Here is a 24,291-nt window from a genome sequence, read left to right on the forward strand (position 1 = left end):
GCGGGCTCTCTGGCTCCGTGCCAGGCTGTGCTGTGCTGCAGATGCTCACTGACCGGCTAGTTAGTGTTGGCTTTAACTAGCAAAGTTTCTGCACAGGAGAAAAGATGACTGTGGGTCCCAGCAAGTCAGGAAGAGGACTGGTTCATTCCTGATGAAGTGCTAGTTCTGAATAGTGATTCAGCTGTCCACAGATTACGACCTGTTCACGAGGCTTGCTGCTGGTGCTAACCTCAGGTGGATCCTCTGGTTACTCTGTGGCAACCTCCGCTCTAGACTCTTAGAACAAAGGAAAGTTCTGGCATTCGGACACACTGGCCATTCCATGGTTGTCCGGGCTGAGTCTCAGGATGGTCAGGAGGCGCGCTACGAGAATGTCCTGCCCTTGGGAGCCTTCTGCTCCTGGGCTGTCCTGCCCTGGAATTCTCCTTTGAATTCCCTTTAGAAAAGTCCACGAAATAGTCTCTCAGGCCCTCTGTGTTGCCTGTTTTTACCTGGAGGAACTTCAGCTCGTTCATTGGCTGAAAGTTCCATGGGCATCAGAGTCCCACGTGGGTTACTCGGCCCTACCAGTCCCTGATTGGTTGATCAAGGTGAGATGTGAGTCACTTACTCCTGACACTTAGGAATGCAGTCCAGATGTCCATCTGGCACACCCTAGACAGATAGGCGCCAATGGATGACCATTGATCATGATAGCTAGGCTTAGCTAAGTGCATCCCCATTTGGGAGCTGTCCCTTATCAAAAGAAAATATCTTTAAATCAGCATGCATGAATAGTTTCTCTGTGGCTGCACCACAGAGATGAACAGAGAGATGGGGCCTCATTTGAAAAAGCACAGCAACACTTAATTCTGTCTTATTAACAACCATTGCCGCTACAAGTGAAAGGCTGAAGTGAAATAGAGCGGGGACGAAGGCAGTGAAAAGAGAGAAAGTGGGAAGAAGAGAAAAATGCAAGGGAAAAAAAGTAGCATCGTAAAAGAGGTGACGGAGCTGTCCTCTCTATAAGAAGGGTGCCAGCGAGCCTTGGTCTTGCTTACGGCCACACCCCCTTGAGCACGCCTGATCTCGTCTGATCTCGGAAGCTAAACAGGGATGGGCCTGGTTAGTACTTGGATGGGAGACAGCCTGGGAATACCAGGTGCTGTAAGCTTTTAAGCGCAGGAGGCGCCCTATCCCCGCTCGCTTGCTCATTCCCCTGTTCACACGTGCAGTGCGGCTTGTCCGTCTGTTTATTTGTCAGATTTGGCGAGACACGGGTGCTTGTGTATTAGCGTGAGCGGTTTTTATTCTGATCATTAACAGTTTCTCAAGTCTGCAAAGGATCGAGGAAAGGTTTATCGCCAGCTGAAAAGAGACGCAGCCCTTCGGCTGTGGAGACTTGTTTGGCTGGCATTCGGGGAGTCGCGTTTTTCAGAATTGTACTGAGATGGTTTTCCACAGAGCTCAGATGTCAAAGCACAGCAGCAGCTCTCCACAGCGATCCTCTATAGCGCCCTTTCTCCCGCAGCTCCGTCCTCATTGGAAGGAAGCAAGAGTGAAAGGCTGAAGTGAAATAGAGCGGGGACAAAGGCAGTGAAGAGAGAGAACGTGGGAAGAAGAGAAAAACGCAAGGGAAAAAAGCAGGGTCGTAAAAGAGGTGACGGAGCTGTCCTCTCTATAAGAAGGGTGCCAGCGAGCCTTGCTCTCGCTTACGGCCACACCCCCTTGAGCACGCCTGATCTCGTCTGATCTCGGAAGTTAAACAGGGATGGGCCTGGTTAGTACTTGGATGGGAGACTGCCTGGGAATACCAGGTGCTGTAAGCTTTTAAGCGCAGGAGGCGCCCTATGCCCGCTTGCTCGCTCATTCCCCTGTTCACACGTGCAGTGCGGCTTGTCCGTCTGTTTATTTGTCAGCTTTGGCGAGACACGGGTGCTTGTGTATTAGCGTGAGCGGTTTTTATTCTGATCATGAACAGTTTTACAATTCCGCAAAGGATCGAGGAAAGGTTTATCGCCAGCTGAAAAGAGACGCAGCGCATCGGCTGTGGAGACTTGTTCGGCTGGCGTTCGGGGAGTCAGGTTTTTCAGAATTGTATTGAGATGGTTTTCCACAGAGCTCAGATGTCAAAGCACATCGGCAGCTCTCCACAGCGATCCTCTATAACGCCCTTTCTCCCGCAGCTCCGTCCTCATTGGAAGAAGCAAGAGTGAAAGGCTGAACTGAAATAGAGCGGGGATGAAGGCAGTGAAGAGAGAGAACGTAGGAAGAAGAGAAAAACGCAAGGGAAAAAAGCAGCGTCGTAAAAGAGGTGACGGAGCTGTCCTCTCTATAAGAAGGGTGCCAGCGAGCCTTGCTTTCGTTTACGGCCACACCCCCTTGAGCATGCCTGATCTCGTCTGATCTCGGAAACTAAACAGGGATGGGCCTGGTTAGTACTTGGATGGGAGGCCATCTGGGAATACCAGGTGCTGTAAGCTTTAAAGCGCAGGAGGCGCCCTATCCCCGCTCGCTCGCTCATTCCCCTGTTCACACGTGCAGTGCGGCTTGTCCGTCTGTTTATTTGTCAGCTTTGGCGAGACACGGGTGCTTGTGTATTAGCGTGAGCGGTTTTTATTCTGATCATGAACAGTTTTACAATTCCGCAAAGGATCGAGGAAAGGTTTATCGCCAGCTGAAAAGAGACGCAGCGCTTCGGCTGTGGAGACTTGTTCGGCTGGCGTTCGGGGAGTCAGGTTTTTCAGAATTGTATTGAGATGGTTTTCCACAGAGCTCAGATGTCAAAGCACATCGGCAGCTCTCCACAGCGATCCTCTATAACGCCCTTTCTCCCGCAGCTCCGTCCTCATTGGAAGGAAGCAAGAGTGAAAGGCTGAAGTGAAATAGAGCGGGGACGAAGGCAGTGAAGAGAGAGAACGTGGGAAGAAGAGAAAAACGCAAGGGAAAAAAGCAGCGTCGTAAAAGAGGTGACGGAGCTGTCCTCTCTATAAGAAGGGTGCCAGCGAGCCTTGCTCTTGCTTACGGCCACACCCCCTTTAGCACGCCTGATCTCGTCTGATCTCGGAAGCTAAACAGGGATGGGCCTGGTTAGTACTTGGATAGGAGACCTCCTGGGAATACCAGGTGCATTAAGCTTTTAAGCGCAGGAGGCGCCCTATCCTCGCTCGCTCATTCCGCTGTTCACACGTGCAGTGCGGCTTGTCCGTCTGTTTATTTGTCTGCTTTGGCGAGACACGGGTGCTTGTGTATTAGCGTGAGCGTTTTTTATTCTGATCATGAACACTTTTACAAGTCCGCAAAGGATCGAGGAAAGGTTTATCGCCAGCCATTTATTCTTATCATGAACCTTATATACTGTATCTCTACATCCCATAACCTTTAACGGCAGGTGCCTGGGTGTGGACATGTTGTGATGTAATATTTATTTTAAAAGTAAACATTTTAGTAAAGTCTGTTATATTGTTAAAATCTATAAGCGTTATAAAGATCAATTTTTGCTCGTGCTTATAAGTTATCGCTGCTAAATGCGTCTTATTCAATTATTTTAACACTTTTATGACCTATCCACTAAAATATAAAGTCCCGCCCTACAATGCTCTTCTCAAAAGATAAAATAAGTTTTACATTTTTTGATTCAATGTAATTTCTTTTCTAGAGAAACACACATCATTTGAGGATTGGGTTGCATGTTAATATTTTTAAGGTTTAAAGACTTTACGTTCACGGTACGTGGAAAATCATTTCAAACTTTTGAAAAGTTGTTGAGAATTTGTCATTGAAATAAGCTTACATATTTTAATTCAACGTGATTACTTTTCACTCTCGATAAAACACGTGTGATTTTGGGGCGGGGGGATATGGTGGGGCGTTCTAAAACATCACAACCATTTGAAAAATGTCTTGAGCATGGTTACAAATTTGGAGTTTATGTTTAAATTAGCCGACTTGCCAGTTTTGAAGTGTGACACCTGAGCTGTGAGGCCCCGATATTGACTGCTGCGAAAATGGCTTCTTTGAGTAGTGAATCATCGGATTCCTCTGCTATGCAAACTGAAGAAGTAGGTTGCTAAAATATTTTTTCTGATAGTGGAATTGTTGTTTCAATCTGCGTTTAGCGTATTTCGTTTTCAACACTTTGCCTTCTTTTTAGCAAAAGCTGACCCAGCACTCAGTGGTGTGTGACAGTGGCTGTCATGTGAACTCTGATGGTGATTCAGGTGTTGGGGGTCCGTCAACGACTGATGAAGAGTTGCTACAAATGGTAAATATTAAACCACAGCAAGTTCGAAGCAAACGAAGAACTCTAACACAAAAGAGGCATTACAATTTAAATATTTTACGTAAAAAGCATGCCTATTTATTTTGTTAAGCCTTCCTTTTCTTTTTTCCTTTAATAGAATAACGAAGAGGTCGATGCATCAATCTTCAAACTACCATCAAGCTTGAATGTTTCGTGTCTGTTCATGTGTGTTCGCCAAAATGTGATTAATGATGATGTTCAACCCAGTTTAGCTAACGATGGCTCTAATGAGCCCGATGCTATGGATCAGATTGTAAAGTCGGTGGTATGTTGCACCTTCAACCATTGTTTAAAGGGGGTTGTGGTTGATGAATGCACGGCCTGTTTGATTAATCATCCAGGTCAACGGGGTCACACATGCCTGGTTGTCGGGTGCGCGGATGGGTACTGTGGTGTCTCCGGGGGAAAGTTTATGTAAATGAAAGTAGTACTCACACCACACTTTTCTTTCCTGAGTTTCGTGGCGTTTCTTCCTCCAACTATCTTCCAAATACAGTCCGTAATCCGTTCCCTTAATCCTGATCCGATCCGAGTTCCAAAAGTCCGTAATAAAGCCAATCCGCGATGTATCCTTATCCAGTGTCCGTAATCCAAAAACCATAAACCTTTTCTCCTTTCAGTAGTCCGTTATTCTTTAGCCCGATCTTTAACATACACCTCTTTCCTCTCTTTTCCTCCAAACCGCATTCACCTTATCGGCTTCCGCCCTGTTCACTGCCTCCAGGGCACTTATATTTCGGTTCCTGATGCGGCTCAGCTCTGTCTCATTGTTTCTCAGGGTAGACCCTTTCCATTTACCGGTCAGCTGATTCTTTTTGGCAGCCATTTTGCTAAGGTCCATATCTAGTATTTTAAGTAGGTCATTCCGAAAATACCTGTTATGAATGACCCTTCCCCTGGTCATGTTACAGTACAAAGATGTGTTGTTTGCCGCATTAGAAATTTATAAGTGTCTCAGTTTAGCCCGAATTTTATCGGCTGTTCTGTACATCACCAGTGGCCTGGGTGCCTATACATTTACAGATGATACTGAGCGGAGTATAAAGCACTTGTTGAGAAAAATAATTGACGACCGCTCGCCATATGAGTATGTACGCTCCTTACTTGTAAAGGTAGATGGAAAAATACTACACGTGACTTTTGGTGCGTTGCAAAACTTATTTTATACTTATTTATACTTATTTTTACAGAAAAGAAAAAAAGATCTATGTAAAACCAGGGCTGTGAAATACTCGCAATGTGAATAGAGCTTTCACTCTGTTTTACAGACACAGGTGTGCCATTGTGAGAAGAACGAAAAATTTCGAATGTATACGTAAGAATTCTTACAAAAAGTGCTTTACACTCTTCTTTCTGCAAAGTTTGAAATGAAAATCAATTAACTGAATGCTAATGTCCTTGAATTTGTTAAAGAGATAGATGTGCATGTAAAGAACATGAGTGAAATTACTGCTATTCTGATGTTTTCAGATCAGAAACTGAAGCCTGGCGGATTCAGCGGTGTGTATTCCAAAATACAACGTATTTTACATAGAACCTGTGGTAACACTGTCCCTCTGATCACTCAGGCTAATTTATTTGCTCTGTTAGGGTCGCCCAGTTCGGTGTTCATGGCTATAGAAATGGCAAGAGAAAGGGCATTATGAATGCTTTTTCAGATGCTGCTGAGTTTCTGAACAATTTTGGGGCGATAGCTACAACTAATTTTCTGCACCATCATTTAATTGGCGATTGCAAGCAGTAGTCTGTAATGTGTGTGAAAAGTTTAAAAGTGTATACTGGGATGTTTCTGTAATTTAAAACCTACTGATGAAATAAAGTGGTTTACATTTCACATGCTATTTGTCCTGTGAGTTCTTTCTGTGACACTTTAGTCAGTCAGTTAGTCAGTGTGCGTGTGTGCGCTCACATCCCGGAAACTCGCGGCACTCACCAGACTTCCCACACCGCATATTCCCTAGGGTTATAATAGATTGCATTCAAACCTGCAGCAGACATGATCACCTTCCATCCCTCGTTGCTAATACGCTCTTTCACACGCTTATTTATAAATCGAAGGGGATGCGGTGGTGGGCATTTGGACCCTGAGGCCTGGGGCTGCTAGGGGTGGAAGGCGGGACAACAACACTCATTATGCCAAACCATTGGCTCTCGAGGGGGCGGGACATCCGCCCATAACATTGCACCATTGGCCGATAAGGGGGCAGGACATCTGCCCATGGCGGCCTCCCATTGGCTGAAAAAGGGGGCGTGGTACCTGTCAAAATGTTTGATGAAAGGTGTCGCTTTATTCTACTCCCGGGCCAAAAACAGCCCTCGGATCATCAACTCAATCAGGAACTCCCAGTCTCACAACTGCATTCCCTCGGTGCTTCCCTACCACCCTAACCCAATTTCTATCCCCAGGACCATCATTAACAATGACTACATTTTACAGGACGATCCCTCCATTGGTACTCTTTTTTCCGACCGCCCAATCATCTCTTATCGCTGACCACCACATAAGCTTCTTGTTCACAGCTCCCTCACACTCAGCACCTTCCCCTGCAATAGCACTCGCTGCATCACTGGCAAATACATATCTAACGACATTCAGGGCATCACAGGACAATTCCAGATAACCCTGACAACATCCTGTATCTCATTTACTGTATCTCTTGCAAAAAATGCCCAGCTATCTACATTTGGGAAACCGAAAGGAGACTAGGAGAATGCTTCAGAGAACATATTAGGGCTGGGAAGGTTAAAGATTTCTCCAAGGCCATAGTTTTTCTTTTCACCTCAAATAGCCAGGATCTCTCAATGACTGACTTATTTTAATGTAATCTTCTTTATTCTCTTGCAGGTTTTGACTTCACACCTTTCTTCACCTCTCTCCATTTTGCACTTCCTGTGTGGCCTCTCTGCTGCTCCTGCCTCCTCCCCTCTCCCAGCTTTTGTTCTTCTGTGCTATTTAATCTTTGTAAACTGCCCTGTCTTTCTCACACCTGAAGAAGGCTTCACAGCCGAAACATTGAGTTTTCTCTCTTCTCTTTTCAGTATGGAATAAACCTATTACTTGTTCCTTTGCAGACTACACATGCTGACATAGTTTAGTTCAGGTGGGTAGCTGCTTCAATATACATTTGTAAATGTCAATTTAAAAGTGTAAAAATAGTAAGATTGTAACTCCACTTTAAAACGTGGCAAGAAATAGACACATGGCAGGCTACACCCTGGAAAGGACACCAGTCCATCCCAGGGCAAATATATAAAAAATAAACATATAGGCAGCACATATCAAGCCTTACAAGAAATCATTAACACCCTCAACACACACCACAGGTCCATTAAACTCAAATACACCAAGCATGGTAGCCTGATAGACTTCCTAGACACCACCACATACAAGGTTTCTTCCTTCAACAACACAGACAAACTGGACATCAAGGTATTTTTCAAAGACACATTCACACGGGTTACTGCACAAGGATAGCTTCCACCCAAAACATACTTTAAAAGGACTGGTAAAATCACAACTCCTACACTTCCACAAAATCTGTACACAACAACAAGACTTTGAGGAAGCCAAATACACACTCTTCCAAGCTTTATGCCAGAGAAGATACACACAAAGTTTCCTCAAAAATGTGGCACAAACATTTTAAATAGAAAAACTCCAGATGACAGAAAAATACCCCTCAACACATCATATTCTCAACTCGGCATAAAAACCAACCAAAAACCATGATATTAGAAAACACAAACATACTAAGGGAGCACAAAATCTGCACACAGAAAAAAACAAAAACCTTCAGCATTAATTAGTCCAAAGCAAGCTAAAACCTGTACAAAACAGATCATATACACCAAGAGCCAAACATTTCATAACAGAAAACAATGATCCAAAACAAAGAAACTAAAGAAATCTTCCAGTTGCAAAGGGCACTCTCAGAAAACATCAATAACGCCATCTACAGCATCCAGTGCAAAAAGTGCGGGGTGACCTATGTGGGGGGAACGGGTAACTCCATCCGAACCCAGCTGACACAACACAGGTACATCAGGAACCACGGGACTGGAAAGCAACCCCAACTGGACAGAGATAGAAAGAAAGAAAAAGGAAAGGGAGTGGATCAAAAGACTTAATACTATCTTTACACAAGACCTGAACATCAGAAAAACCGGGAGGGTTTTAGTCGTTGGAAGGAGAGTGTTCTCCTTGTCCCAGATGGTCCCCTCTCGGATAAAATCTGGGAGAAGGAGCTTTGTTCCCCTCTCCTAACTAGCCAGATCCTACAGGGACTTGAACTCTTCACCATACTAACACGCAACAAACAGAAGAGTAACTGAAACCAATCAGCTATGGAAACTCGCACAGCTTCCACAGTCCTACTAGGGCGGAAAACAAAAGACCCTGATTGCCTATTGAGGTGTTAATGGTCCATGCATAATCCCCACCAGGGAAAGCAGAAACCCATTCACCAACTGAAACTGCACCTACTCATACAGAAACGTACAGAAGGAACACAGACCATAGGATACAAACTAGCCCCCTAGGAGGAACTACAACACACTGCCCCTTACAAAACAGGATAAAAACAGGCCAGCATGGACACAGTGTCCCAGAACAATGCCTGAAGAAGACCCAGGCAGAAACATACCGACACACAGAAAGGCAAGATTGTCTTCCTATGGAGCCACAGATTCTACAGAGGTAAAGCTGCCTAACAGTGGAAACCTAACGGTGTCAACGAAGCTTTAGGCATTTAAATGGTAAGTATGGATCAATCCAGAGTTGACAACGCACGCAACCATACGGTCACCCTCCACACTGCCTACACAACAAACATGTCAAACAGACAGGATACCTTCCAACAAGGAACCAGGATCATCTACAAAATGATCCAAACAGTCCACCATTTACAAAACACAGCAGTTTTATTGGACGGGAGAACCGAGCACCTGCCAGCCTACGACGGAAGACCGAGGAACTCATAAAACCTGCCAAGCCACCCAAACTCACATATTTGAAGCTGGTAAGCAATGCCAAAAATTGGCTTCACACCACACTGCAGATCCTCGAAGAGCAAAATCTGTCATACAACTAGAGGATCTTGAGCTTCCCCACTGGGAGGAAGCTTTCACACTTGCTTCCAACTGATCAAAGAAACATTATGGGAGGAAATTGCAGAACACCACCTTTGGACCCTACAGTACACAAGCTATCAATACTGGGTTAGGGAAGGACACTCGGGCAGATCAAATTATCACAGAAGTTTTTAAATTCTACAACGGCTTCTACTGGAAAGACTGCGAACAAGACCAAGTAAGAGTTAAGTTGTTTTATAAAGTCATTATTTTAGAGCAAGGTATAATTCTGATAAAAATACAATAAACAATATGGTGAAGCTATTGGAGAGAAAATTAAGGCTCGGTTAAGAAACTGAAACAGTCTTGACTTGTTCCTTTACACAAAAGTAATTTATTTTCAAGAGAGACCCATGAGGATTCCTCTGGTGTGCAAGACCTGCCTGAAGACATTTGACCAGTTTCCTCTTCACCTAAAGAGGGTGTGTATGAAATGAGCCTCAGCAGAGGAGATCAGCAAGTTCCTTCTCCAGGCCAGGAAGGACTTGTTGAATCACCTGAGGAATGGGCAGGTCGGGGATTGCAAGAGCATAGGGCTCATGTGTGGTGAGAATGTGAGACTGGCGGAGTCCATGGACTGTTTTATGTGGAATCCTGAAGACACATCAGCAAGGTAAGATATTTATAATTTATAAGGGTTCTTCTGTTTCATTTCTAACCTTTACCTTTATGTAAGGGTATGTTAAAATGATATACCAGTGGTCCAGATGCCCTGAGCAAGAGGCTGCTGTCCAGGAGGAAGAGATGCCAGAGACTGAAGTGGAAGAGGAAGGGGAAGATGTGAGTTCTGGAGAACTTTCTATTTTTTCCAAATGTATCTTTTGTTTTATACTTGTATTCTAGTTTGTCTTAGAAGTAAAAATGTTTAAATGTGTATTTTGTATTCCTACTGTCCCCCCAGTTCTTAAAAGCCATCAGCAGGCTCTCAGGAAGACGGTGACCCAGGCTGGACTGGACAGAACGCACTCCCTGGATGCTCCTCACCTGGCTGGGTTTAAACGGACCTTACCAAGGATCTTGGAGTGGCAGATTGCTCTCAGGAGGTATTTATTTTAAAGGCATTTAAAATTGAGCAGTGATATTTCCATAGCACATGTTTTTACTCCTTAGCTTAAAATTCACCCATGTGAAATCTCAGCCATTAACATAGTGACTCTACATTTGTCAGGTAGAAAATGTTTCCAGATTCCTGTTTTTATGGATCCATCTGCATCTTCCTTAAACTTTGTAAAGGGCCTATCCAAAACAACAATTATTGTAACCAAATGAAGACCACTGGACTGTCTCACCAAATCATTGCTAATTATATTAAGAACATAAACCATTTTCCAGCTACATCCTAAATGATATCAGTGTGAAAGTAGAGGATCCCAGCCTGGCTAACCTCATCATCAACTTCCAAAGTATCATAAAGGATATTCAGAAGAAGAACAGTAACAATGTTGCCAAGAGATTACTAAAAATAGGTCATTTTCATTTTAAATCTTCTTTCAGTTGTACTTTTAATCTGAATACAAAAAAAGTTGATGAGTATTAATTTCTCCCACAGATATAGACAGTTGCAGAGTCCAGAACCAAGTACGAAGGATTGCTGGAAGGTGTTGATGGTTGCAAAGAGAGATGTGTTGCACAGACTGGGCAAGACATCACCTTGCCTGAGCAGCTTCTTGTACTGTATTACCTGCAGGCTTTCTCCAGCTGAAGCACCTGTAGCACCCAGGGGTGGTAAAGAACATGACAGTAAGAATACTTTCATACAACAAAAGTAAGAAATTACATATATGGGATTTTTACAGTTTGGTGTATTCATTTTTATTTTCTCGCTATTACAGTTTGAGGAATGGGTGCAAAGAAAGTGTTGTTTCAACAAGTGGGCACAAAAATGGTCATAATTCCTGTTAAAGAGCACAAAACCTCAAACAACAGCTGGCTTCCTTTGCATTGAGTGAAGAAGAGGAACATGCAAGTTGATGGCTACATTGATATACCCATCCACTCAATTCAGGGTTGTGGTAGAACTGGAACCATCCTGGCAAGCAGTGGATGCAAAGTACTGTATCACCCATAATGTGACACCAGTCCATCACAGGACTCACTCACACCATGGCCAATTTTCATAGAAGCCAATTAAAATCCATGTTAATACCGAACAAAAGACCTCCACCTGCATAGCTCCAATCATGTACAGTATTTAAGAAAATCTGGAATGTACCTTAATTGCATTTTATTTGTGTTTTATCAGCCGTTTCATCTTTACTTCACTAAACTGCGCTGTACTGCCCAGGTCAGCAGCTGTGAAAGGAGACGGAGAAGATGGACTGGTCAGCCAATGTATCAACAGTGTCTGAAGTGCTGGAGAAGTGGAAGCCCAACACAGGACTGCCACCAAATGGCATGCAAATTAAAAAGTTGATAAAGTATCAAATCTGGGAAGGCCTGAGCATCACTGACGATCCTGTGAAGGGGAAGAAGTTTGTGACTTCCAGGTGTTTCCAGAAGGGAGAGGTGGTGTGTGATTACAACGGCAAGGTCATCACAAAGACAACTGCTGAAGCTCACAGATGACAGAGGGAGACATGAGATGTCTTTTCTTTTCAGATGAACCTGCACAAAAACTGTGCATTGATGCTCGTGAAAAACACTGAGCCTGCCTCCCGGATAAGGAGGCAAATCAGAAGATGGATAAATCCATCAAAGAGAAAAGACAATGTAAGGGCTGTAAGAAAGTCATTTATAATCAACGAACAGCCTGTCATAATTCTGTCTGTGACAAAAAGGGACATTGTTGAGGGGAGAAGAGCTGCTCTGTGATTACAGCATTTCCAGGAAATAATTTCAAGGTTGAAGGACAAGCTCTGGAGTGGTTGGTTCACTGACCATTTCCAAAAAAGAAACTAAGTAAGTATATTAAAGTGCATATTTTGAAGATATTCATTTTCTTGTACCTTGGAATTAATGTAAAAATTATATTCGTGTTAATGTCTTGAAAATAGCATTTCTCATTCTCATCAGCAAGGATATAAGGAAGGGATATGGGACTGCTAAAAAGATACATGATTTTCAGAAGAGTATAGAAGGCAGATAACTATACCACTCAATTGTTACTGCAAAGAAATGCCACAGTATAAACAAAAAGGTGAACCATTCTTGAAATTTATTGACAGAATCTGAATAGCACAGCATTCCCAGACCAGGCACTGGAGTTTCCTGCAGCGTTAGATGGGTAGTCTCTTGGTAAGAGAGAGATCGACAGAGTACTGCACTTCATGAACGACACCTTTCCAATTCATCGAGAACTGAGCCCACAAGATCTAGAGTCTAGAGAACAATTTCTTACAATATTAGTGGTAGTTTCTGAATAGGTTAAGGACAACATAGTTGTAGAGCTATCTTGCAACTTCTTAAAAGTTGTAAAAGTGATTACCATATTGCCAGTGGTTTATATTTAAAACCTAAAGATTGTAAATTGAATCTTTGTTAAACAAAGGACATTTTTCACAGGAACAGCAGCCTAAATCAGTTGATGACTGTAAATATGACAAGCTTGTGATAAATTGTAAAGTGCAAAACAAAGTTGTATTGTTTTGGTTTTGTCTTCAACATCATATTAATAGGCATGTTATTTTTAGAGCAGCTGCCTGCCATTCACCACCAGCCAAGATGCCACGAGGTACATGAAATGACCCAGAAGTACTTAATGATACAGAGAAGAGCATATGGGGGGAAAAAAAGAAGACAAGAAATATCCATTAACACGTGCATCTAGAAGCCAGAAGACGGGTGATGATCAGCATTTCAAAAGCAGACACTGGAGGTTGAATTCAAGTTTTAACAGTGATTGTCTATGTTTGGCTTCAACACAAATCATATTAATATGCTCACATTATTAATTTGTACAAAGTCCCCAATATTCATTACAGGCGATGTTCCCAGGAGTACACACGACCCAGCCAGAACGTGGCTAGCTGACGTGCAGTGGACCTCAGAGAAAGAACTCTTGCCCACACGGATGTCTCTGCTCTGAAAACCACTGGATAAAGGTATATGGCGGTCTGTTCTCAGCTGTTGATTTTGTGAAAAATATTGAATATGAAAAATTGAAGTGTCACTATTCAATGAAGTTCAGACATAAGTATTATGTTGAGAAGCTAGATCTGTTCTACTAATAGCTTTAGTACCTTAATATTGATCTGTTTGCTCTGGTTTTCAGACATCAGTCCAAGATCATTGGTGGGTTAATTGATTTCTGGTAAGATTGGCCCCACGTGTGAGTGTGTGTTTACATTTCTATCTGGCATCCTCAAAAGATGGTTTTGTTTCCTTTTCTTAATTGCTCTTGATTACTAGAGTTTATTTGGCATGATACATTTGTGATAAATGCTTTTTCTTTGTGAATAGTCTTATTTTAATCTACATAATGTCAATGAGTTAGTACCTTAAAGAACAAGCAGTAAAAGAAATGACATTTCAGGTTTATTAGCTAAAGTTACTGAGATTCCTTTACAGCGCAGAGACCCATCTTTAATATGCTGTGTGTGCTCATAATGGACTTGAAATTTGTTTTTGTCACAATGTAAAGGTATAATAAATAGATAATATACTCTATTTTACAAGACTTGACTATTTTAATTCCATACTTCCATTGACTGCTTTGGAATGCATTCCTTACAATTTTCCTAAATAATCATTGTCTCACAGTGTAGACCTGGGTGACATAACAGGGGTCAGGGCTGTGTTTTACTGGAGGTTTGTGTAGACTGGCCATTGTCTATGTGAGACTGTGGGATCACTAGGGGTTCCCCCCCCCCAACACCTGTAACATTGTCAAGTGGTATAATTACCTACAAAAGCTAAAGTTTCCTCCATTAAGGGGTCACTATTTGTCAGTCACTATCAGTCCGGGACACTCTATGCTAGATTGGACTGTTGTCTTTGGAAGATGGGGGCACAGGTGATGAAATAGACCACAGTGGCAGTCCTGCCTAGCTGTTATATCACTGACAGACTCACCCACACATTGAGAAGAGAGCACTGGTTTCTGTGCAGAAAGCAGAACAACTCACTTTAACTGGTCAATTAGGTCTAATGAGTTTTATTGCCCTTGACATCTAACTTACTCCAGCCCCCCTTGTGGAAACAACCCCTAATTACTGTTCATGAGCTCCTGGCCACACTTGTTCCCAGTGGAACCAACCTGGAGCAGCAGAACACAGGTTTTTTTTTTCTTTAAGTTGTCTGCTGTTGTTAAACAAGTCATCCCTTAGGAATAAAAACTCTCCCTCTAGTCTGGTTGCTATCTCCTTTATTTGCCCCATATTCCCAGGGCAAAGCAGCTGAGTGATCAAAAGCTGAACTGCAAGGAGCTGAATTTCACACTGGGTTACAACAGACCCTGGTGGGAGAATGGGCAGGAGAGGGCCGGTTGTGCTCCTGAACTAGTCCCCTCCTCTCCTACTCTCGTATTTGCATCACAGTCTATAAACTCCAGCCCTATTGCTTTTCTTCCAGTTCATTTTTTTTTAATACAGCTCGTGAATTATGTATACTCTTGTGAAGTATCAAGAAAGCACTCTTATCTTTATTTCACGTACAGTATACAGCAGACTGTTTAATAAAAAAATAAATAAAAGCGCTATTCCCGACGGTCTAGCACAGTAACCACAACTCCGATAACTTTAACTAGAGGAAGAAACCCAGCTTCTGCTCAAAAGGAAAAAAAAACATTGAAATCATAAATCTCCAACACTGGCTGGAGACTCTTGTGTGTCCGTGCTCAGCGGTTATATAGGACAGGACTCAGCGCGCAGCAGGTGCGTCTCATTGCTCTACGCTCCCCGTGCGGAATGCGCGTCTCCTCCTTCCAGACTAGTAACACCGCTGCATACATCCCTCTTAAATCCCAGAAACACAGAAACTCCGGGGTGTTTCTGTGAGTCAGTACTGGGTTTCTCTGTTCGAGGTTACAAGCAGAAACAAAAAAAGCGCTGAAAGCAGGAAGTTATTTCTGCTCGTAGGCATAAACGTGTAAAAATAAATTTTCTGATTCCTAAAACCCTAATAAAATCCATCTAAGTCTCCCTTTCGTTCCCAATGCACATAACTGAATATAAACCAGTCAAGTTCAGGTACTTTTCTGATGTACAGTATCTGAATAGTTCTGGCGCGGCTGTTGTAACAAAGATACTTACGAACTTTTTTTTCATACGAGCTCTTGCCGTTTTTAAAATTAATATTTTTTTGAATTCGCTAAATCACACGAAACACCAGCATCACTTATCGTAAGCATCTGACCAATTACATTCCTAAATGTTAAACCCATTTAGCATTTATTTTTAACTTGTTTTTTTTTAAATTACACACCTGTTAACAGTCCGGATCGCGGTCACCGAGGACCACTCCTGTCTCCCCAGATGACACTTATTATTTTTAAGATAAAGGCGAGATAAACAACGTTTGTTTGAAACCGCTCCACAAATTTTCTCACATGCACGTATTCTCAAATATCACCACAACAAAATCATAAAGTTTGTTTCCACAGACATGACACTATTATGCAATAAACCAATAAATTAATGAACTAGCAGAATCCCAATAAAAACACCCGATCACCTGGCCAGCCCAGCATGTCAATATCATACATTTTTACCAACAAAACCGCAAAAGCAAAAACCAGCAAATATATATATATATCCCATGTTTTTACCTTATTCTGGAGCATTATATATATCCAAAATAACCCAGACTAATTTATCTCAAGAGCTAGAGACTAGTAAACGTTACTGATTACGTAATAAATGTTTGAAGAACGAGCGCCAGAAATAAGGCGATTTGATTGGTAAAAACCGCTGTCATTCTTTGTATTTTCAGCCATTCAGAGCCCTTAGGGGGTGAGACTTCCTCTAGAAGCTTCAGGCTGCATTTTTAGCTGTCAATCATTGACTCAGAAGGGATAATCAATCAGTTTTTTATCAGTTTCTTATCAGTGCTCCTTTTTTTCACACCAGAAGGCAACTCTGAGGTTTTTTTTCATTGCATAACAGCAGGTAAAGGCTCTCTAGCAGTGTCTTAAGGTTTTTATAGCAATTGCAATGGTTTTTATTCTTATTATTTTCAATATTTTTATGATTTTTTATTATAGGCGTGAAATTTCATTCCAGGTCCAGTCTTCACAAAACATGATGTAGAATTTTTTCTAATTGATCCATTTGTCCCAAATTTTTATCCAAGCTAGTAGCCACCTAGAACAAGGTTTTCAAATCATTCCCAGGCCCTTGACATGCATATAGTTGAAAACTCTGACCTCTGAAGACCAAAAAAAATGTTCGCCAGCTGTTTTTTTTGTTTTATTTTCATATGTTTGTCTGCTGAGTGGACACATTAAGAAATATAAGAAATTTGACTATTCACACTCAAAGCCAAGGGGGTTAGCTTCAATTTAAGACCTGAACCAGGCTCCTGCTATGTTCTGCTGCAGAGATATAACAAATGTTTAAGGGGGAGGAAATTCCAGGTGGACATTGGCTAAATATGTCACTGGTAGTAAAAGGTTAAGTATTCTTGCCATTTTTAGCATATTGTAAGTGGATTTTTTGCAAACATTTTATTTTTTAAATCACATGAAACACAATCAACCCATTGTAACTTCACATTGATAATTCCTGAGCTTTATAACTGTGTATTATTTCTTTTTACCTTGTTTTAATATTTTTTTTATTATTTTTGCATTTTACAGAGCTTTTTAATATATTGTGAGCATTTTAGTGTCATTTTAAAATAGGACTATCAATGCTCCTGACTTTTAAACCTGTATTTATTCTGACATTATTATCTCCACCTGCAGATGAGGGAGGTATTTGATCTTAAATTTGTTGATTTGGGGGGAAAATATACATTAATTTCCTTGTATGTATCACCAGTGGGAAAATTGGCATTTTTGGATGAATTGCAATCTTTACTGCAAGGCCTTCAGACTGATATAGAAATGACTGGAGATTTAAATGACACATTTGATAAATCAGACAGGAACAGCATAACATCTAAAATGGCAGAACCCTCTAAAGTACTGAAAAATTTCCGGCACATTCATAATAAATACAATTTATTTAATTTAAAGCATAAAATTTAAGTCTCAGTCTTCAGGATCCCCCCCAAAAAACGTGCAAATTTGTTTCTGATGTATTTTGGATAAAGATATAACTCTCATAGAAGATACATTTTATCAGTTGAATGCAGTCGATACTTTCGACTTTTTATATGATGATAGGACCTACAGTACATTTAGGGCTCAGTACTGATAACACTGCTGCTATTGATGGAGTAGAAATAACTGATGTACTGGCAGTTTTTTTTTCTGAGGCAAGAAGTCCTAGAACACCTCCTATAAAAATGTTAAGATTCAGAGCAAGAAATATTTTTCCACCTCACCTAATGCTATTGCATTAACGAGGCTGAAGTTGGCTTCTTATTCGCCAGCTGCTGCTTTGCGTTTTTCGTTCCATCTTAAATGCTGCTGCTGTGATGTTATGTCGTCTTTCGCCTGTAGATGGCTCTCTACAGTCATTTTTAAAAATACTTATCCGGATGTATTACTGTACATTTCCTCAGTAAAGGGGAATATGTAAGTAGAGACTGTCCAAATTGCATTTTTGTATGAAACACATTTCAGAAACACAACTCACAATAAAACAAACTGGCATGTTATACCAGGAGTAAATAAGACAAAGGCAAAACGTAAATTCACTGGCACTTTCTGCATATTTTCCACGACCTTGCCTTCTGATCATAAAAAGTCTCAAACTCTTGCATTTTACAAGAAATTTTAATATAGCAGTTTTAAATGGGACATTTAGAACATGGCATATGAGACTATATGGTTAACTGAGGATGAGCAGAGGGTGATCGAACCTACCTCCTGGTTATAAAAATGTCTAAAAATTCTGACACAGATGTGTGAGAGACAATGGAAAAGACTATCAAAATCCTGAACTTCAGGACATTGTACTGTACCGTTTTTGAAATACGACCCTCTGAACATGGCATGAGAGAATACATTGTCAAATGGTAAATGCAATGTTTGCTATATTGCTAGGGCCCTCCCTCCTGATTTTAAAATCGTCTCATATTTCTGACATCAAGGTGTGAGACACAATATAACAGACTGTCAAAATCCTGAACTTCAGGACATTTTATGATACCATTTTAAAAATATGACCCTCTGAGCATGGCATGTGAGAAAATGGCATGTAAGAATGCATTGGGAAAAGGTGAATGCAATTTCTGCTGAATTGCTATGGCCCTCCCTCCTGATTACAAACTCGTCTCACAATTCTGACACTGAGGTGTGAGACACTATTAAATTGTGAAGTACAAGAGATTATACTGTTACGTTTTTTTTAATATTGACCCTCTGGCATGTGAGGACTTGTAGTCAACAAAATAGCACACATTCTGCCAATTTGCTTTGTCCCTCCTTCCTCGTTACCAAAACATCTTAGTATACCGACACTAAGGTAAATGTCTCTAAATCCAGAAGTTAAGTTGTCAAAGTATATCGGAGTCAACCGATATTGATCAGGTTCTGCTGATGCCGAGCCCGCAGCCTTCACCATAAGGTCCAATTCCCCAAGCCTACTGACCTTATATGTCCATCCCTTCTCGTCAAAATTCGTATTTTCACAGGGTACCCTTCAGAAATTGCAGTATAGAATGAAAAAACTCCAATTGATCTGTTGGCGATTTTCCTTTAAAAACAAATGATTCTCCAGAAATTTTACGGAGTGTATCACTTACACTGAGACCGAGAAGTGTTAAGCTGTACATGAGTCTTTGTGGCTCGGTTGTTAACCAAAAGGGTGGTGGTTTGAGACCATCCAGGGATGCTATGAGCCTTTTAATGAACACACCCTCTTCACTTCATTTCTCCACGGCCGGTCTTGTACCGCAATCAAATACAGAGCCCGTAGGGGGCAGTAAGCCCGCATATATAGCTCACTGTGTATATAATGAAGAAGCAGAGGTTAGTTTCTCATCTGCATGTTGCAGAGCCTTACGCAACTCGTACCAACAGCTGAGGGTTTGATCCCTGCACGGGCTATTAGTTGAAAGACCATTGTAAATGACGTGTAACGGCTTTATCCAGCTGGCTTTTATGTTTCATCCTAAATTGCTATCTTGAAACCAAAATAATTAGAAATATGGAACACAACCGTTGTTCCCCAAGAAGGAAAGCTGTTTTACACTGACGTCACTCAAAGGAAATCAAAGGAAAATGTTGTATTAGCACGAGCTGCACAGGCTCTGAATCAGACCATTTCAATTAGTCTGATCAGTGCAGGACAAGTTAATGTAGAATTATTGCTTTGTCTATCTCTTGTTTGTATATAAATGAATGTCTCTGAAAACTTAATGTTAGTTTTTAATTTAGTTTTAGTTTTACGATGTAGGTCATGCGTTGACATATGCACAAACACACGAAATGTCTCATTCCTGATTCAGCTCATGCTCCATAGGAGAGAAAAGATTCCTCCTGTTTCTCGTACAACCATATCAGAACAGAAGCCCGTGTCACCCAGCTCTGATTCAAGATTGAGTCGCATCTTCAACATTTTGTTTTTGTTTCTGATCATTATTTTCTTTAGTTATGATCAATATTGAACTTTTTCTAAATAAAACAAAAATAATCAAACATGCAGGTAGATTTTTTTTAAAAGTATTAGGAGTTGACAGGGCGCTCCTTCGGAATAGTCGTCAGAAAATGTGAGAAAAGGAAAGTTACGTAAACTCTCACACACAGCATTAATATTGGAATCTGATCATAAAAAACTAGCTGTCTCCCCGTCGGTAATCAAACCCCAGATTCCCGCGTGACAGGCAGGAACAAAAAAAACTTTACTAACTAGGAGCGTTTGCTAGCTATTAGGAGGCATTTACTCTTAATTATGTAACTGTTTTGGGTTTCGACTTTAATTTTCCCAATACCAGTTTTTTACAAAAGTAAAGGCACACGGCACATCACGTCCGAGTTTAGTGACAACTACCTCAGAGATTGTAAGCTGGGTAGTTTCAGATCACTTTTTTTTAAAGGTTCAAGCAAACCCGAATACCTTTGCAAGAGACATTTCAGAATCCCAGTCAAATCCAGTACGATTGCTGGATCCTTCGAATTCGACTGAACTATAGCACAGATCTGCAGTCCACGATTAGAATACTGTAGCTGTGTTGTATAAGCTATACCACCCAAAATAGTTCTAAAACAGGAGATGCATCCTTGTTTAGGAATGTGGTATAAAGTGAAATGGTCTGGGAAGAGCCCTACGTTTGAACAGTTCAAAATAGACGTAAAGGGGTATTTACGGACTCTTTCGAAATGTAAGAACAAGCTGTGCGGACCTTATCTTTATTTACCTTGTGTAATCGTTTTTCATAAAGTGTAATTGTATTATAGCATGTGCCCCTGACGATTTTCTTGATACGTTATATGTGCTCTTGTTTGTATTGTATGTAGTTTTGTTGTTCAAATAAAACGTAAAAGACTCAACTTTCCGGATGCGGCTGCTGTAAAAATAAAATGACATCAAGGGTGCTGTACGCAGAGGTCTGAAACCTGCTCCACAGAAGATCTTTATCCAGAGGTGTTAAAGAAGTCGAGATCTCACCATGAGAGGGGAAGCATCTCAGAAAAAGCAGGTGCAGTCGGTTCCACGGTCATAACGCCACTAAGTCGGGTGACAAGAGCAAAACCCACCCGACCTCCTCCGAGCAAGTAATGAGACAAAGAGACAGCGCACAGCGGGTAGCGTGGCCGAGCGGTCAAAGGCGCTGGATTAAGGTTCCAGTCTCTTCGGAGGCGTGGGTTCGAATCCCACCGCTGCCAGGTGCTTCTGTCGCGACCCCCTTTCAGCTGACTTCAGATGAAAGGGAGGGAACTGCTTTTTGGCAGTCTCTCGAGAAACTAAGCAAAGTGTTTAAAGATACTTTCTCAGCTTGACATCAAGGCACAAAACAAAAACGTTCTTGCGTCCTCTCACCCCAAAAGCGCTTTGCCACTTTTTGTGTTATGCAGGGAACAACGTCTGCCCAGATCACTTTTGTGTCAATGCAAATCGTAGTGTGCCCTCCGTTTTAATGTTGGCTGTGCTGGCGTGCCGCTTCTGTCTGTGAAAATTGAATGTTCTGCTTCTTCACACCGAATCGTTGGCGGGGGTTGAGCTTGTTAAATCTTTGCGCATAGCGCTCCTTTGGAAGTACTTTGTCCAAGTTCAAAAGCGATCGTGGCATTTACTTCATGCGTTCAAGAAGCATGCCTCGCACGACAGATTTAAATGGGGAATGGAGCCTGCTTCTTGCTGGTTTTCCTGTGGTTGCAGTTACAAAGTTGATCGTGCTTTCACATTCTGTTAACAGTATTCACTGGCTGAGCTTTATCAGTTGGTTCGAAAAGGAATCTCTGCTTCGGTTCCAGAAAAGTCATCTGTAGTGTGTTTTTTTCCGTGCCCATGGCAGTCTTTTAGAGCTGGTAGTAATGGTGGCGAAGTTAATTTTTTATCCTCTTTAAAAGAATAAGGACGGGCTGGGGCGAGCTGCATTTACCACTCTTTCAGCTAAACGCCGAACTCGCGAACTGATTACACTGCAGAGCCACAGGCGCCTCGCTTTTCTCCATTCTCTGGGTTAGGGTGAAAAAAAAACACTGCTGGTATTAGCTGGCCTGCTGGGAGTACCTCTTCTTCACTGATAAGCAAGATTTGTGTTTCATCTTTCGCAAGCTGTATAGATTTCTTTCAAAACAAGTTGTTCCAGAAAGGAAACGAACACTTGCATTCACCTCAATTAAAAGGCATGGGATTTGCCCGTAAGGATAAATTCTGTACAGTAAGACAGGAAGAAAGGCACCGCTGGGAATCGGACCCAGGATCTCCTGTTTACTAGACAGGCGCTTTAGCCAACTAAGCCACGGCGCCGGCAAAGGGCCGTCCTTTGACGGCCACTTGGACACGTCTCAACTGCTCTGAGACATCTGCGTTCGGTGTGCACCGAGCCTGCTCGCCTTGCAAGTTGCTTCATTTACATGCGATAGCTCCACCACTAAGAGAAAGGATGAGAAATGGCTTTTATCTGGCACTTTTCATGTCAGAGGATCTCAATCTGCTTTCCGTGTACAAGAGGATGTCCAACTCATGTAGCTAAAGACGTAGACGACAGTGCTCCACTGAAATCTTGATCTCACAACCCTCGGCATGACTCCGCTGTGTTCTGCTTTAGACAAAGGGGGGAAAAGACTTCTTTCATCACACGTTTTGCACTGTTTACGGTGTTTGCAGTGCTCTTTCTTAAATGAAATCCAGGAATCGGCACCATATGAGGTGTGACTAGATAATATTGGAACAAGTAGCCTCGCCATTCCATGCGTGACGTGAGCAAAGTGTAATTCCTGTCTTTATAGTGTGCTTGTTAGAGACTTAGCTGGCACCCAGAGCGCTTTAAATCAGGGAGTCAGCAGCCCAAGAGAAGAGAGCTTCCTTCGTCTATGTTTTTTGCGTGAAGGGGGGAAACAATGCGTGTGCTGCAAACGATCTTAGTATCGAAGTGCCGTCCCACATAACCGATCCGAACAATCTGCTTTACAGAGGAGCACTGCCGGAGCTTATCGTTGGCAAACTGAAGACCAGGCCGACCTCTTCTGTGACTCTTGAACACTGAATCTCAAGGTTGTGAATTCAAGCTCCACGCTGGCGGGAAATTCCATAGGTAATGATCCCATTTTCTTGCATGCTAATCAAAAGAAATATTAAGAAACTTTTCCCGATACCAGTTTTTTACAAAAGTAAAGGCACACGGCACATGTGTGCCACATCACGTCCGAGTTTAGTGACAACTACCTCAGAGATTGTAAGCTGGGTAGTTTCAGATCAGATCACTTTTTTTATCAAAGGTTCAAGCAAACCCGAATACTTTTGCAAGAGACATTTCAGAATCCCAGTCAAATCCAGTACGATTGCTGGATCCTTTGAATTCGACTGAACTATAGCACAGATCTGCAGTCCACCATTTGAATACTGTGGGTGTGTTGTATAAGCCACATGGCCAAAATAGTTCTAAAACAGGAGATGCATCCTCGTTTAGGAATGTGGTATAAAGTGAAATGGTCTGGGAAGAGTCCTACGTTTGAACAGTTCAAAATAGACGTAAAGGGGTATTTACGGACTCTTTCGAAATGTAAGAACAAGCTGTGCGGACCTTATCTTTATTTACCTTGTGTAATCGTTTTTCATAAAGTGTAATTGTATTATAGCATGTTCCCCTGATGATTTTCTTCATACGTTATATGTGCTCTTGTTTGTATTGTATGTAGTTTTGTTGTTCAAATAAAACGTAAAAGACACAACTTTCCGGATGCGGCTGCTGTAAAAATAAAATGACATCAAGGGTGCTGTACGCAGAGGTCTGAAACCTGCTCCACAGAAGATCTTTATCCAGAGGTGTTAAAGAAGTCGAGATCTCACCATGAGAGGGGAAGCATCTCAGAAAAAGCAGGTGCAGTCGGTTCAACGGTCATAACGCCACTAAGTCGGGTGACAAGAGCAAAACCCACCCGACCTCCTCCGAGCAAGTAATGAGACAAAGAGACATCGCACAGCGGGTAGCGTGGCCGAGCGGTCTAAGGCGCTGGATTAAGGCTCCAGTCTCTTTGGGGGCGTGGGTTCGAATCCCACTGCTGCCAGGTGCTTCTGTTGCGACCCCTTTTCAGCTGACTTCAGACGAAAGGGAGGGAACTGCCTTTTGGCAGTCTCTCGAGAAACTAAGCAAAGTGTTTAAAGATACTTTCTCAGCTTGACATCAAGGCACAAAACCAAAACCCTCTTGCGTCCTCTCACCCCAAA

At 42.1% G+C, this 24,291-nt stretch overlaps 3 non-coding genes and 3 pseudogenes across 3 annotated transcripts; all 6 read left to right on the top strand.

Annotated features, from left to right (window-relative positions):
* The first annotated feature begins 1,034 nt into the window (after positions 1-1,034).
* LOC148811699 (5S ribosomal RNA) lies at positions 1,035-1,153 on the top strand (annotated as a pseudogene).
* A 536-nt stretch (positions 1,154-1,689) lies between these two features.
* LOC148811700 (5S ribosomal RNA) lies at positions 1,690-1,808 on the top strand. Its single transcript, XR_016086378.1, has one exon. It is a non-coding gene; the product is annotated as a 5S ribosomal RNA (ribosomal RNA).
* A 535-nt stretch (positions 1,809-2,343) lies between these two features.
* On the top strand, positions 2,344-2,462 carry LOC148811701 (5S ribosomal RNA; annotated as a pseudogene).
* Positions 2,463-2,998: 536 nt separating this feature from the next.
* Positions 2,999-3,117, top strand: LOC148811702 (5S ribosomal RNA; annotated as a pseudogene).
* An 18,085-nt stretch (positions 3,118-21,202) lies between these two features.
* trnal-aag (transfer RNA leucine (anticodon AAG)) lies at positions 21,203-21,284 on the top strand. Its single transcript has one exon. It is a non-coding gene; the product is annotated as a tRNA-Leu (tRNA).
* Positions 21,285-24,049: 2,765 nt separating this feature from the next.
* trnal-aag (transfer RNA leucine (anticodon AAG)) lies at positions 24,050-24,131 on the top strand. The gene has a single exon. It is a non-coding gene; the product is annotated as a tRNA-Leu (tRNA).
* Positions 24,132-24,291: the final 160 nt, after the last annotated feature.

This window comes from Atractosteus spatula (assembly GCF_055471065.1).
Source record: "Atractosteus spatula isolate fAtrSpa1 chromosome 10 unlocalized genomic scaffold, fAtrSpa1.hap1 SUPER_10_unloc_7, whole genome shotgun sequence".
Classification (NCBI taxonomy): Eukaryota; Metazoa; Chordata; class Actinopteri; order Semionotiformes; family Lepisosteidae; genus Atractosteus; species Atractosteus spatula.